Source organism: Zingiber officinale, chromosome 7B (assembly GCF_018446385.1).
Source record: "Zingiber officinale cultivar Zhangliang chromosome 7B, Zo_v1.1, whole genome shotgun sequence".
NCBI lineage: Eukaryota > Viridiplantae > Streptophyta > Magnoliopsida > Zingiberales > Zingiberaceae > Zingiber > Zingiber officinale.
In genome coordinates, this window is record NC_055999.1 from 63,719,943 (window position 1) to 63,736,166 (window position 16,224).

Below are 16,224 nucleotides of genomic sequence, written 5' to 3' on the forward strand. Positions count from 1 at the left end.
GGGAGTTAGGAAGTTTAGGAAGTTTAGGGGGAGTTAGGAGTTTAGGGGGAGTTAGGAAAATTAAAAGTTTAAATTTTTAATATTTTTCTAAATAGTGTTGCAATTTTATTTTATTGCAAAACTTATGCTTAATATGCTAGTTTAGTAATTTTTCTTTAAAATTACTTTTTGTGTCTGTTTAACCCTAACTTGAACTTGAGTTGATGCACATCAAAAAGGAGGAGATTGTTGGACCCCGTGGTAGTTTTGATGTGATCAACCAAGTTAGTTAGGTCCTGTATTGTGTCTGAACCCTGTGTCTGAGTGTGCAGGAACTTAGGAGCGCAGGAAGTCGAGCGGAAGACGCAGCTAGCGAGAAGGACGGCACGGGAAGGGAGCCGACGAGCTCGGTGCGTCCGAAGGATGAGAGAGATGTGGAAGAGTACTCCGGTGGAGCGAGATGAACGTGCGCGGCGTTCGAGGGACGAGAAGCCGGACAGAAGCCTGCTCGAGGAGAAGGCCGGGAATTGGGTTCGGGTGAGCCCTATTCCGGATGGCCGCAATCACCCGAGGAGCCGAACCGGAACAAGTCAACTGGAGTTGACTTGTCAACTGGAGTTGACTTGTCAACGGTTCGGTCGACCGAACCTATTGATCGATCGACCGAACCCTTCATTAACCAAAGTCAATCAACAGCCAACCGCCAATGCCACGTCAGAAGCCATGTCAGAAGCTGACCGTTGGTAAAGCTGATCGGTCGATCGAACCTCCTGATCAGTCGACCGAACCAAAGTTAATCCACAGACTTAGTCGAGCAAACTGATCGGGCCAACTCAGCTGGAGACTGTTGGCCGATCGGTCGACCGAACATAAGGAGCGGTCGACCGAACAAAAGCTCATCCTCAGAGACTGCACCTGGACGGAAGACTGGGCAGGTACAGCAGGTTCGGTCGACCAAACCTGGGGATTGGTCGACCGATCCCTCTCAAGTCAAACCTGATCCCGAAGGATCAGGTGATCTGATAAGCTCGAGAACCCCTATATAAAGAGGGCAGCTTTAGAGAACAACGATTTTATACGAAACCCAACTCTTGTAATCTCTGTTTAAGCAACCTCTGTGCTCTCAAAGTGTAAAAGGCTTCTCCACCTTCAAAGAAGGAGTTTCTTACTGCGCTTTCCATCGCCCTGGATTAACAACCCTCTTGGTTGTAACCAGGTTAAAAAATATGTCTTCATTTCTCTTTCTTTTATTTAGTGTTGCATTATTTAAGAGTTGAAACGCTTTGAGGAGGGTAACTTTTATTTGCAGGCAATTCACCCCCCTCTTGCCGGTCCTCGCTGCACCTACAAGAAGAATATCCAAGTAAGAATGATGCTTAAATTCATTAAACACATCTACAAACTTACACATGACTACTACATTATAGTTGTATGTACGAAACTCACAGATAACATGACTACTCAACTGTTTCTTAGTAACTCCTCATACCATGTTGACTTTACAAGTTTTTAGAGTAACAATTAGTCTACAAAACAAGTTAAATTCTCTAGAAAAATGAAATGAATGAACTTTGAGCTTGCAACTGAAGATAGGATTTAAAATCAACTTTAGGAGCATATGTGACTTAGTCAAATCACAAACTAAATAAATCGACTATATACCTTGCTCATGAAGCAGTTCATTGACCACCACAGCAACCTTTGCAAGGACACAATACACAAATATATCAGCCAAACAATTCCCACAAAAAGAATACTGACAATTTCATCATGCCAAACCTTATTAAAATGTTCATATTGCTGATTGCCCAAACCAAACACACCAAATTGAAGATTTTCCAACCAGGTTCCTCTCTCTTTCCCCTATAAAAACTAATAATCAGCAATTGATCAAGGCAAAAGGATTATTGGTAGAATAGATTAACTAAATGTGCATGCTTCCAGAACCTCTGTAAACCATTTGTAGAACCGGGCAGCATTATCAGTAGGCTCGCCATCTCCATACCTAAAGAAAACAAAGGGATCAACTCGAACTTTGAGGAAACTGATAGTTTATAAAAATAAAAAATTCCTGGCTTTCAACTTACGTAGCCAAGAAGAACAAAGCCAAGCTCTCCTTTTTTAGGTTCTCCTCATACTCATCATCCTCAGTAGCATATTCGTCCTATAATTGAGGAAACTAACTACAGATCAGTCAATTAATCAGTAGTATTTCCAATTATCTTAAACAGAAGGAAGATGATCTTACGATATCCACGACTTTAAATATGGCATTAGGGTACCGTGCTTTTGCCTCCTCAGCCAGCGCCTAGAAGGGGGGAAAAAATCTAAGATCATGGGAGAAAATTCAAAAAATGAACTACTAGGATAAAAACCCTAACCTTCGTGAACCCCTCAGCCGTCCTGGTCTACGTCCCGAAGAAGACGGTGACCTTCTTCTTCCCTTGGTCCTCCTCCGCATCCATTTGGGTCTTCACCACTAGCGGCTTCGGCGGCTCGGCGGGCTTCCTTCCGCTCGATCGCCAAACGAAGAAGATTTCCATGCAACCGACGAGCATGACGATGACGGTGCTCTGGACAACGATCAGCAGCCGGTTCTCCGCGAACGCATCCCCTGCGCCAGAATTGAGCCCATATCCGCCAGAGAGGGAGGCGACGATGACCGACAAGAGATCGAGCGGCGACGCCTTCTCGGAACCTATCTGCATCATGGCGAATCGAGCGGTGAATCAGAAGCACAGATCTCCGATCTCTGTTCTGTTCGCTTCGATTTGGGAGAACGATGGTGGTCGAGATTGGGTCGGCGATGGGAGGGGAGGAGAAGATAGAGGCGGAGAAGGTGAGTCACCCGAAGACGGCTCTCTCTCTCTCCCTCCCGTGGACAGTGTCGTATAGGTTTAGGTTGGAGGGAAGAGTTGAAGTGTTAAAAATTTTAACTAAGTATTGGTGGAAAAATTAAATTATTTTATTTTGGTTCATTAACACCACTTTAAACAACGGTTTTTTACTATCCGATTTCGTAGATAGAACAAGAAAATTATCATAGACACCGGGTTTTAAAAATCGCTGTTAAAATCGGTGTCTATTAACGAAAAATGGGCGCTCATAGACATCAGCTAAAAAAATCGATGTCTATGAGCGAAAATCTGTGCTCATAGACATCGATTTTTGGAAAAACCGGTGTAAAATACTCAAAGACATCGCAAATTGCTTAAAATCACTGTTGTTCCACCGATGTCTATGAGGGTTTTTCTTGTAGTGTTAGTAAATCTATTACAATTTGGAGCTTATCAAATCCATTCTGAAATTGAAATTAAGATGATGGTGAGTTGATACAAATTCAAAAATTGTCTAGAAAATCAGAAAATCTACATTTGCTGTAATAACTGGAGTTAAAGACTATTTGATCACTAGATATCTGGGAGCTAGCTATTTATAAAGTGTTAATAAAAGTAGACCTTGCATCTCTATAGTTTGGCTGAATTTTAGAGTGAGATTTTGATATTAAACAGGAGCTCAAATTAAGTGGACAGGAACTGAAATGTGTACTTTTTAGCAACTGTAACATCTTATAACTGATGATCTGATCAAAAAGAGGATTGAGTTTAAGTTTTTACTGATTGAATGCTAAATGTGGGACATTGACAAGTTCAACTATTCAAGTTTCAAGCTTAAATGATTTAGAATTCCAAATCTTTATACTTGATCCGGGAGTTTGAATTAAGGTCAGTGATATAACTTAGGTTGCTGAATTTTGTGTATTTCTTTGTGCAGTTTGTTGAACTTTCTACTTAGTGTGAAAAAGATGCTGAATCTGTAGATCAGAAGAGATAATGAGTGATAAAATACAAAAATGGTCATCATCAAATTGAAAATCTGCAGAAACAGTGAAGATTCAGGAATAATGAAAATGGAAGTTTATGTATCAAATGTGTATCAAGATTTGGAAGTAGCATCAAGCATCAGATAAAGTTCAAGGGAAATCTATCAACATGAATAGACAAATGGTATTAAAAGATCAATGGATGAAAAGAAAACATAATACAAGAAATTTAGAATCTAGAAATTTCACAATCTGGAAATGTACAGAATTTCAGAACCTAGAGTTGAGGTTTGCAGCTGAATCTGTTTATGATCTGAACTGAATAGAATTTGATGTCATCTTAATTCAATCCGAGATGTAATGAAGTTTAAGTGTGGGGGAGAGCTTGAGCTTTATTTGAAGTCGAGCAGTGGATTTGAATTCTGGAATTGAGTGATGCTGGAAATGAAACAAGCTGGAAATGGAAATTATCACTGCTCAAAATCTGCAGATAACAGTGAGCTTACTGAATCTGATCAAAATGGATCAAAATTTAAGTTGATTAATTCAGGAAATTTGTGGAGAATGATTTGATAGGGATTTTAAGAGGCCAGATGATGTGTTGATACAAAATTTAGAAACTGTACAGAAATCAGAAAACTTGCAATTGTTGTCAGTGTTCAATCTAGTGTTGAAAATAGAATTAATTTTCAGGAAACAAAATAGAATTTAGTGTCAAGGAATGTCAAAGTTTGTATCAACTTGATATCATTAGTCTTAAATTTAGTGAGGAGTTATTTGAAGGTCTTTTATTGCTTGAGACAAATGTGTAGCAATCCTCCTTACCTCTGGAAGTGTTGTCTATTACAAGAAGTGGGCAGCTGACAGTGAGTTTACAGGCTTAGAAAGGCAGTGTGATTTTTGAAATTGTGCAGTTTTTGTGCCAAAATTATGAAAGACTAAGAACTGAAGATAAGTAAATGAATAATACTAGAATTGGGAAGGAATGAAATGTTTCTCAAGGGTTAGTTTTTAGGGATGTAATCTCAGCAAAATTCAGAATATGAAAAGAAGAATAACCTTGCTAAGTTGAATTGAATTCTTAGAGATGCATTCATTAAAACCAAAGAAATGAGAAACTGAATTGTTGATTGATGTTGATTTGATGCAACTGGAATAAAGTTAAGGACGAAGAGAAGAATGGCTGGTATTCATTAGATAGCATTCTTTGTATCCATGTCTTCCACTAGAACTTAAATTCATACATTCTTTCTTATCTTTCTTTTGAATTAATTCTTCCTTTTCCAATCTTTTCTTGCAATTAATGCTTTGATGTGCACTTAATTTATACTCTTACATTTCTTTGCCCATGATTAACCTTTATATCATGATTTGTATTCATGATCATGGTAGAGAGTAGAAGATAAGCAAGTATATGGTATTGCAAGAAGCACAAGTAGCAAGAGTGCCCTCCATTTTTGTGATTACTTGTGAAATAGGATGAGGGCCACAAAAACTCTATCTTGTGAGGATTTTAGTGTGAAATCAATTTCAATTTATTCATGATAGATGGAAATTATTATGTTGTTAACCAAAAGTAAGGTTTGAAGTCCATGAATGCTTGAGATTTTGGAATGTGATAATCTTGATGGTTTACTTTCTTTATTTTCTAAACATGTTTAGGAATTTATTTAGGGGCTGCCATTTAAGTAGGATTTTTAGTTTTCTTGACTTGCACGAGACGTCCAAGATTAAGTGTGGGGGATTTGATAACCATGATTTTGGTTATATTATCTTGATTCATAATGCATGTTTTTAATGATATTTTCATAGCTTAAAGTCATATTTACTCTACATTTCATAATTTCATTCTATCTTGGACTTAATTACAAATTAGCCTATTATCATGGTATTTGATGCTAATATTTGTTTATTATTTTGTAGGCATCAAAAGGATCATGGACCCGATCAGATCAGGCCACACTTGGGCTCAAATCTAGGGCTAAACGAAGCAATCAAGCCTTGGAGTGTTTTGGACCGTCCATTGAAGATCAAGCAGATCGGAGCCATCCATTGAAGATCCGGCTCATCCAACCTAATGAGGAGTAGATCTGGACCGTAGATGAAGATCCAGAAGTTTTGATCGAGATTTGGGATGTTTTCCACCATTGATCGAGGCTTGAAGATTTTGGACCGTCCGATCATATTTGAAAGGGGGTATAAAACGTTTGAGAAGCTACAGTGCAAGCTCGAGCTCGGCTTCGCGATTGTTGCTACAGTGTCGTCGTCTTCTTCTTCTCCATGACCGAGTTCCCATTCTACAATTCCAGATCTGAGAGCAGTGTTCTTTATCGGTGGCGGTTCCTGAGCTCCAGCGATCTTCGTCCGAGGTCACAGAGAGCGGTCGAGGGTGTTTCCCAGTCCGCATTGCTTGTTTTATCCGCCGCAATCCAGCTCGAGGGTGTTTCCCAGATCTGGATTTCCATCAGCATCGGAGCTATCGAGGGTGTTTCCCAGAAGCTTCAATCACACTTCCGTTTATCCATTCCATCAGCAACTCCACATTGATCTGATCAATCAATTGAAGTCGCAAATTCCAGAACTCAGCACTATTTCTTCGTGCGTTGAAAACTCCAGCCGATTGTGAGATCGAGGGTGTTTCCCAGATGCTGTGAGGAGTCGGCTGGATTAGTTGGAAGCTTGGTTTTTCACTGTTGGTTGCCTGAAGGATGTTTTCCAGAGGTAACTCTGTTTCACAGTAGAGTGGAGAAGATTGCTATGGGATTTGGGTTTGTGGAATGCTAGGGTTTTGTTTTCTTTGCCTTTCTTGCAATCAGTTTAAATTGTCCACATACTTGCTCAGATCTTATGATCTGATGTACCTTTCAGCAATTCTATTTCTGATTTACTGCTTTGCAAACCCATGTCTGATTTCTAATTGTAATCCTGATTTACTTTGAACTTCTACAATTCTAACCAGTGTTTAGCTTTAACTTAGTTTGCAACCTAGGTTTTGATTTGAATTAGGTGTTCTGATTACAACAGGATTGTTGAGTTTCAATTCGAGAAGTTAGAAGAACCTTTAGTTCTATTCATTAGGTTTGTTGTGATTGTAATGAAGTTTAATTGTTGGATACTTAATTGGAGATTATTGGTTGTGTACCTCTGTTCAATGTTACTGTGATTGAGTTTTTGAGTTTAAATGTTGCATTTGATTGTAAATGTGAATTGAATGATACTTTGATTTTTATAAGTTAGTGCTTAGGTTCAATTCAAAGATTTACAAATTCTTTGGTTCGATTGATTGGATTTAGTGTGATTGTGTTTAATGATACTTCACTGATATTAGTTTGATGAGAATGAATCTTCTTTGATTTTATTTTTGATTATAGAAGAATTTAATTTGTGTTGTGAATCAAGTGGAAAAGCATAGTAGACCTTGTTGATGTAATAACTTGATTGGAACCAATTTTAGAATTAGTACACATTTACTAGTTATCCTTGGAAAAATATGACTTGGGACTCGTTACTATGACATGTGTTTTCTCTAGTTAGTTGAATTCCAATCTTTATTAATTTGGGGTGCCACGTGACATGCAAAAAGGCCAACGCCAGTCGTCCATCTTAACATTTCAGTTCAGGTCTTAACTCAATGTTCTTACAGATGACGCCAGTTTGATCCTGCCTGAGACTGTCAATGAACAAACCACCGATGAGTTGGCATTGAAGAGAACTAAATCCTCAATCACCCAGGAACAATAAGACCTAGTAGAGAGGTTAGTTGGAGTCTAACGCTCAAGTAAGTCTTCAGCCAGATAGAATGAAGAATAAGGAAAGCAATGGTATAGGGTTTCTGGAAGTCTAAATGTGTGTGTGCGTACTTGCGCCTACTAGAGAAAATAATATTTTATAGAGTTATAATTGTACCATCATATTTTCCACGTGTCCCAAGATTTTCACTTACATTACCCACATTTTCTAGAATAAATGGTTGTATTTTCCCACATTCTCCAAAGAAAATGGCTATGTTGTTCGTATCTTCTGTGAGCAACCACTCCATGCCTCACCTATGTAGTCGAGAATGATACAAATACAGAGATTACATGAAGCAAAGAGTGGCTCAGAGCTAGGGGTGATTCAGAGTTGGGAACAACATGGATCTAGGGATGATTCGAAGTATTTGGGGTTGGGAATGACAAGGAGTCGAGGAGTTGTCTATGGGGACATTGATGCCCGACTTGAGGGGGTGAATAGATGATCCACCCCAAATCATTTGTTTGCTTCCTACACTCGTTAGCACACAGTGAAAATATAAATACAAAAGCTAAAATAAAATAAGAATGGAAACCTAACACATTGATTTACATGGTTCAGAGATTAGGGCTATTAATTCACGGTTGTCCATAAGGTGGACGATCCCTCAATCTGTCGATGGAATAATCTCCAGAACTTTGGCTAGCTCAATCCTCCTTCTCGGTGGAGAAACCTTGCTACAATCTTTTGATCACACACAAGGATCACACTGAGAGCTTTGGAGACTCTAATAGGTTTTAACTAAGTCTATTCTCATCACCCAAGCCAGTCATCCCAAGCTCCATTATATAGAGCTTGGGGGGAAAACATCCAAGCTATTTTCCCACTACCAATCAACTGGTAAAGTCACAAGTGACTGGCCTCTATGAAAAATCGACCGTTATACCCCAATGGCTCGATATAATCAACTGGTGTCAGGACTAGTCGACTGGTTCACTTCGGTTGAGAGAACAAAAGCATTATGTTCTCTCCCACCAGTCGATTGGTAAAGTCACTAGTCGACTGGTAAACCCTAAACCTAGGGTTTTACCCCGAGTATAATCACTCAGTACTCGTCCTTACCTGCACAACTTAACCTTGCCTTCTAGCCTCCTCTATAAGTCTTGCATCCCTAAAATGCTTTCCCAACCTTCACGCTTTGCCTTCAAGAGCTTCCTTTGACCTTATCCTTTGTTGCCAAGTATTCCATTGTCAAGATGCTCCTCACCTCTGGGACTTCATTCTTGCTAAGTCACACTTAGACTTACACCGCCAAGACTCCCACTTTAATATCTCTTTTACACCTGCACACTCACAAGTGCATATCAAATACAACAATAACCAAACTTAAACTTTTGCCCTAACATCAAAACCTAGGGCCACACCGATTGTTTCAACAATCTCCCTCTTTGATATTTGGCAACCTGTTTAAGTTAAAAAAATATATAATGCAATAACATGCAAATAAATATGTAATCTACTTATGTATATATCATAGAACCTAATTCTAGGATCCCCCTTCACCTAAGTTCCCCCTTGAACTAGGATTTCTTGTAAAGGTATTTAGGTTTTCCACTTAATCTAGACTTCTTTCTCTTTGCCATACATAAAAAAAACTCCAACAATATCTCAATTATTAGCCTCTTTAACCTCTAATGACCATTAATTATAATGTATTAATTCCCCATATGATTACATACATGTATACCATCCTTTAATCATTTTTTATTACTAAAAAATAGTTTCAGACTATATCAGTCGACTACCCTAGACCCCAATTGACTGCCATCATCGAATCAAAATCATAGAATCATTCTGTATTAGATGAATAGTGTCACCAGTCGATTGATATACTATTTTAGCCTAAACTACATTCTAAACTTAATTTCAGAAATATTCTAGAAATTCTATAAATCTCTAAAAATTCTTAAATTTTGTGGAGAGGTATATTTTACCATTGTATACTTGGAAAAAATATATTTAAAAATATATTTATCATAGATCCCAAGATTGACATAAAACCCAAAACTATCTAAATGATTTAATTGAACTTTGACCTAAAGTCCTAGTTTTAGCTTCCTCTTAATATCTTTGCTCATACTAAACCATAATGCATCACTTGAATTAGTTTATCAATCATCAATACATCAAAAATCAATTTTCATGTAATATAAACTTCATTTCATATTTCATATATGAATCACATCCCAAATGTGTCAACCAATTAGATTAGAGACTCAAATTCATCTCTAACCCCCTTTTGACACATTCCTGACCCTTCTAGAATTTCAAGCAAGGTATACTTGAGATCCAATGACCATGGGTCTCAATTTAAATCTTTGAGCTCCCTCTAGAGCTCTTAACCTTAGCTACCTTCTTAGGTGACTCATTTAAAAATACGAGGCCATAATGGTGCACTTCGGTGACACTTGACTTACAAACTTAACCTTCTTAACCTTAGACACTATATCCTTGGTTAATTCCTCCTTATCCTTAAATGACTTTCTCTCGTCATTTCTTGACCTCTCCTTACTATAGTCATATGTCACCCTAGCATATGATTCTTCTCTAGCCTTGGAGGATTCCTTCTTACCATTGTCACTTGTAATCATTGCATGTGACCTTCTTTTGGCCTTAGGGAACTCTATTGTGGTATACCAGTCTAAGTGCTCCATGGGTAACTTCCCCTAACCCTTGTTTGATGAAGATCGATATCCCAAACTAAATCTATTATCATTAGGTCTTTGACTATATAACATCATACCTAATCCCTTAGATCCAACATTGAATCTCTCAAGGGATTTCTCTAACCTATCAAAATTTTCCTTTAAAGCTTGATTCTCCATTTCTAGGTTATTAACTCTAGAATCAACATGTCCACCTTGGACACTCCTAACCTACTATTTCTAGGCATATGTCTTCCCTTCTTGAGATTAATGCCTTGATCATTTCCTACCTCCTTTCCCTTAACTGAGATAGATTTTCCATTTATAGGTCTAATATTAAACTTCGATTTCTTAGGGTCATCAACCATGCTAACCTTATTCTATTGTTATACCTAAATCCATAATTATGTATGGGTAAATAACCTACATTGTTATTTCTAGCATGAATTTCCCTGACACTTGAATTAATATTAGAATTAAGGATCTAGTTAGGGATTACCCTCCTACCTACCATTTAAGCTCCCCCTTGACACGAGCATCCACATGGCTTCATTCTACTCCAATACTCTAATCGCTCCATTTTCACATACGCTCCCTTCCTTGGGCACTTTGTGTGGTAATGCCCCCTTTCACCACACGTGAAGCAAATAATATGTCACTTCTTCTTCTTGGAACCACCCTTCCTACAATCCACATTAAATTCTAAATGAACTTTAGTGGATTTAGGGTTTACCTCTTTTACATTCTTGAGCGAGGGACACCTACTCTTGTAGTGTCCTATTTTCCCACACTCAAAGCTCTTGATGTGGTTCTTCCTGCTCTTCTCAGTAGATGAGATTAAGGGTTGAACTTTCAAGACTTCTTTTTCACCCGTCTTAGATTCTTCTTCCTCTTTAAAGACGTGGAGAGATCCACTTCTTCCCCCTCCGAAGATGTGGCTAATTCCACTTCTTCCTCCTCATCAAATGTTGAAAACGTCTTCATATCCGATTGACCCTTCTCCTCCTCTTTAACCAATAAGCCCTCCTCTTTGGGCTCCTTGATAAGTCGAAAAATTGAGTGTCACGAATGGACTTATCAAATTAACAAATGATATCCATGAACCCCTTACATACACAATGATGTTGTAATAACGAGCCCAGGATCAATCTCTCGAGGAACTAACGGTAGGATGTAATCTAGGATTGTACGTTATTCCTATTTTTGAGGTTTTTAATATATAAATGGGGAGATTTAAGCTTTAAATCTAAATCTAGCAATTAAAAAGAACAGCAAATAAGAACTTAATTCAATGCATAAATGAAACATAACTAGGTGTCACCGATCAGTCCAAGACGCATTGTCACACTACGTAATGAATCTCATCTTCAACACACTTAAACTAGAAATGAAATACAAAACACAATTAAATCTGATCCTAAGCAGAATTTAAACCCTAATTTAAAACTTAACAACTTAACAATTAAACAGCTCTAACAAAACTTAAACTAAATTGCATCAATGAAATTCTAGCTACTAAACATGAATTAAACTTCAAGAAGACAAAGAAATGCTAGATTGCAAAGATAAGAACATGACAAACATTAAAAGAAATCTATTCTAGAATTAAAGAAATGCAAGAAATAAAGAAAACCATCTCCTCATCCAAACCACACTACACGACAACTTCTCCTTGCCGTCACACAAGGAAGCGTCAATGAAATCTCACTTTAGCAATCGGGGAGACATTCTCAGCAACTGAGCTCAGCTCAACCTTCACTAGTGCCAAAGGAAACCTCTCCGAACAGAACTGATGAAAATTGGAGCTGCCAAACTCTGGAAAATCTACAATTCTGTGAACTGTGGACTCGGATCTGCTGTGGAGAAGATGGTGGATGGAATGTCATCGGGAACGGTCCAGTAACAGTGGAGGAATGCCGCCAAAGATATCTAAATGAAAGCGGAACCACCAATCGGAGGAACGCCTCCAAATCGATGGTGGCAGAATAGAGTATTGCAGAGCACAATTCTCGCCGTAGGAACGCCTTGGAGTGAGGTCAGATCGCCGGAAGCTAGTCGCAAGCATTTGAGAACATCGTCGCCGATGAAGTTGGTCGAAAATGGATCTAGAAGTGGAGATGGGGTTGGAATCTCGGAAGAAGAACACCACGGGACGAAGCTCAACGCGAAGGAATCGACGAAGGATGAAGCACTGTAGCTTCTATTTTAAATCTGATCCAGATCTAAACGGACGGCTGAAATTGATTTGGATCTTGATCAACGGTGGAAAGTCACTTAAAATCTGATCCAAAGGTGTTGATCTTAATCTAGGATCTGGATCTACTCTCCCTTAGGTCAGATGGACCAGATCTTTAATGGATGGCTTAGATCTCTCTGATCTTTGATGAATGATCCATAATGCTCTACAGCTTGATCTTCTCTTTTAAACTCCAATTCGAGCACAAATTCGGTTCGAATAGATCCAAATCCAAGATCCTTTGATGCTTATAAAATAAGAATCAAATATTAGCATCAAATAACATAAAAAATAAGATAATTTGTAATTAACTCCAAGAATAAAGACAATGCATGACATGTGATGCAAATATAGGTTTTATATATGAACATAACATCAAACCATGCATGTATGAATCAAAATAATATAGTAAAATGATGGTTATCACTCCTCCACTTCTTGTGCTTGTGTAGGATCTTCATGAAGAGCAATCATTTTTCTCTATAGTTCATGAGCACACTTATACTCACCTACACACGACACAATATTAGAAGGTAATAGATTCTAAGCAATTCTAATTACCTTCTTGTCCACCTCCGATTGCAGTCTTTGCTCCTTGGTCCAATACCATGGCCGGAGGTATTTCCCCTTCTTGTCCGTTGGAGCTTTGAAATGAACTTCTAACACTGTCCAATGGTCCCAATCCATTTAGAACCAAGTCTTCAATTGTTTCCTCCAATACTTTAAATCTTCTCTATCATATGGAAGTGGGATTCGGATATCCCATCCTAATGATCCTTCCACCTCCATCTTCTTCCTCTAGTACTTGCTCCATCCGGTGATTAGTCCAATGAAGATTGACCCCGCTCTAATACCAATTGTTGGGACCTTGATGCCCGACTAGAAGTGGTGAATAGATGGTCCACCCTAAATCATTTGTTTGCTTCCTACACTCGTTAGCCCACAGCAAAAATATAAATACAAAAGTTAAACTAAAATAAGAAAGTAAACCTAACACATTGATTTATGTGGTATGGATATTAGAGCTCCTACTTCGCGGTTATCCGTAAGGTGGATGATCCCTCAATCCGTCGATAGATTAAGCCCTAGAACTATAGCTAGTTCGATCCTCCTTCTCGGTGGAGAAACCTCGCCACAATCTCTTGATCACATACAAGGATTACACTGGGAGATTTGGAGACTCTAATAGGCTTTAACCAAGTCTATTATTATCACCAAGCCAGCTGATACTGGTTATATCGAGTGGATCTTGAAGATGACATGGTGGTCAAAGTTAAGGTAAGGTGTGAGTCAAAGTCAGAGTGGGGGAAGCATTTCCCATATGATTCTACTGATCACCTCGCGTTAAGACTTTAAGGTCCTGCCCGAGTAGTTACAAAGTAGGGCGCTCGAATAAAGCCGATCGGCCATGAAATCGATTGGATATAAGGACTCTAGTATTTTACTCTAGAAGTCAGGAAATAATATACTCGATTAGTCAAGTAGTTGATTGAATGCAAGGGATCTCAACCCAATGAAAACCTAATCGAGCTCTAAGCACTTAGGCCTTATAAAACTCTTAGTTTAAGACTTGCCGAGCAAAAGCCAGTCAAACATGAGGCTCTCCGTGTACACTCAGCCGGGTAGAGACCGGGCGGGCTTGAAGACACTTGGCCTTATAAGACTCTTAGTATAAGATTAGCCTAACGAAGGTCGATTGAACATAAAGCTCTCCATGTACGCCCGGTCGGGTAAAGACCAGGCGGGCTTAAGTGTTAGTGAGAGCCCTAGAGCCAATCAAGTGATGATTGTTGTATGGACTCGATGTATCATATTCCTATATATTTATAAAGGCAATTCTTTATGGTTATTATACTTACTTGTATTGGTGCCAAATAACTAAGTATAATAACGTTCTTGAGTAAAAGGTTCTTATCTATATCAATCGATTGGTTGAATCAATAATGAGATGATATAGAGAACACTACTCTTAATCATTCCTAGTCAAGTATTAACATTCAGGGACAATGTTAATACGATGAGACTAGCATGTAGGTCAACTCGATGACTTGATCTCACAAGTCATGGATATAGAGATATCAAGTTGACACATGGGTATGCATTGGAGAATGTATACTGAATGACCCGCCAGGAGAAAGTATTATGGATCGTTATATGAATGTCATATACTTTCTCTTGTGACTATTAGTATGACTATCAGTCCTTGGACCTGAAGTCACCATGGTTCCCTACATAAGGAGTTGCACCCTTTGGATTCATCAAACGTCACCCGTAAATGGGTGGACTATAAAGGCGACTACTGGGTATGTAACAAATTATGCAGAGGGATATGAGTGATGTAGATGGGATCTATCCCTCCTATATGACCGGAGTGACATCATGATTCTTGATAGAGTGAGACCACTAAGTGCATGGCCATGCCCAAATGAGTCAATATGAGATATTGAGCTCATTTGATTAGAGTGAGTCTACTTGGAGTTTAAGACATAAATTGATTAGAGGATGACACGGTCTATGCCTCAGTTGATCAATTTAGATGTCAAGGATAAAAGGACATTATCATATATTGTGAGAGTCACAATTAGTAGTCACAAAGGTGATGTTGGATCTCAACATTCTTGTAACTTGGGTAGTAATGATGTGTTGCTAGATACCGCTCATTACTTATGTTTCTAAATGAGTTTAGGAGTATTGCCAACGTTACAAGAACCTATAGGGTCACACACAAAGGGCAGTTAGATGGAAATTAGGTTCATATGATGGACCAAGAGGATTAGGTTCATGTGATGAACCAAATTGGATTAAGAGTAATCTAAATTAGACTAATTGAGTTGGACTCAATTTGATTCATGTGTAGAATGAGACTAATTTAGATTATGATTCATTGAGTCAATTTAAACCAATGAATAGAGATTCATTAAATTAAATTGACTTGAATCAATGGTTAGATTTGATCAACCATGGGAGATAAAAAGGTCAAGTTTGACTTGACTTGAGAGGGAAGATGAAGAGTCAAGTTTGACTTAACCAAATGCCACCTCATTGTGACTTGGCATGGGGCTGGCCAATGATGGTGTTCTACATCATCAAGGTTATATCATAGTGTGCCACCTCATGAGTAATACCAAGAGCCATGACTCTTGGTATTACATGGAGGTTTAAAACCCTCCTTTATGTGGTTGGCCACATTAGTGCAAGCATTTGTGCTTGTTGTAACTTCTTCTTCTTCCTCTTCTCTTCTCTTGTTCTCTCCCTCTCCTCCATTGCCGAAACCATTCAAGGGTGATAGCACACTTTAAGTGGGTTTTCTCCACCTTTTGTCCATGTGGATACGTGTAGAAGATTGTACACTTGACACTCTACGAGATCCGACAACCGTTTGGACGAGCGGGATAAGCGAAGGGCATCGCGACAAAGGTAACACTCTTATCATGTAGATCTAAGGTAGATCTAGGATAAACAAACATGTACATGAATTTTATTTATCTTCGCATGGATCCGTGGCAAGACTTCGAGGTTTCCGCAATGCAAAAAGCGATTTTTGCGGCTCGAAAGTCCCAACAGTGGTACCAGAGCCACGTGCGAAGCGTGTACATGTTTTGTATTTTTTTTTTTTGAAAATGTTTCTGATCTATAAGTTTCTGTAAGTTTACTATTTTTATGGATTTTTTGAGTAATTTTCTCGTAGAGGCGAAGCAACAAGTGCTTGGACACTTGTAGGCTTCAACTACCGAGAAAAATCTTCCGAA

At 38.6% G+C, this 16,224-nt stretch overlaps 1 long non-coding RNA gene across 1 annotated transcript; it reads right to left on the minus strand.

The window, feature by feature from the left end:
* Nucleotides 1-1,776: 1,776 nt before the first annotated feature.
* LOC122004825 lies at nt 1,777-2,266 on the minus strand. The gene is made up of 4 exons (XR_006118248.1): nt 2,228-2,266; nt 2,067-2,143; nt 1,927-1,984; nt 1,777-1,842 (listed from the first exon to the last, which is right to left on the minus strand). It is a non-coding gene; the product is annotated as an uncharacterized LOC122004825 (long non-coding RNA).
* Nucleotides 2,267-16,224: the final 13,958 nt, after the last annotated feature.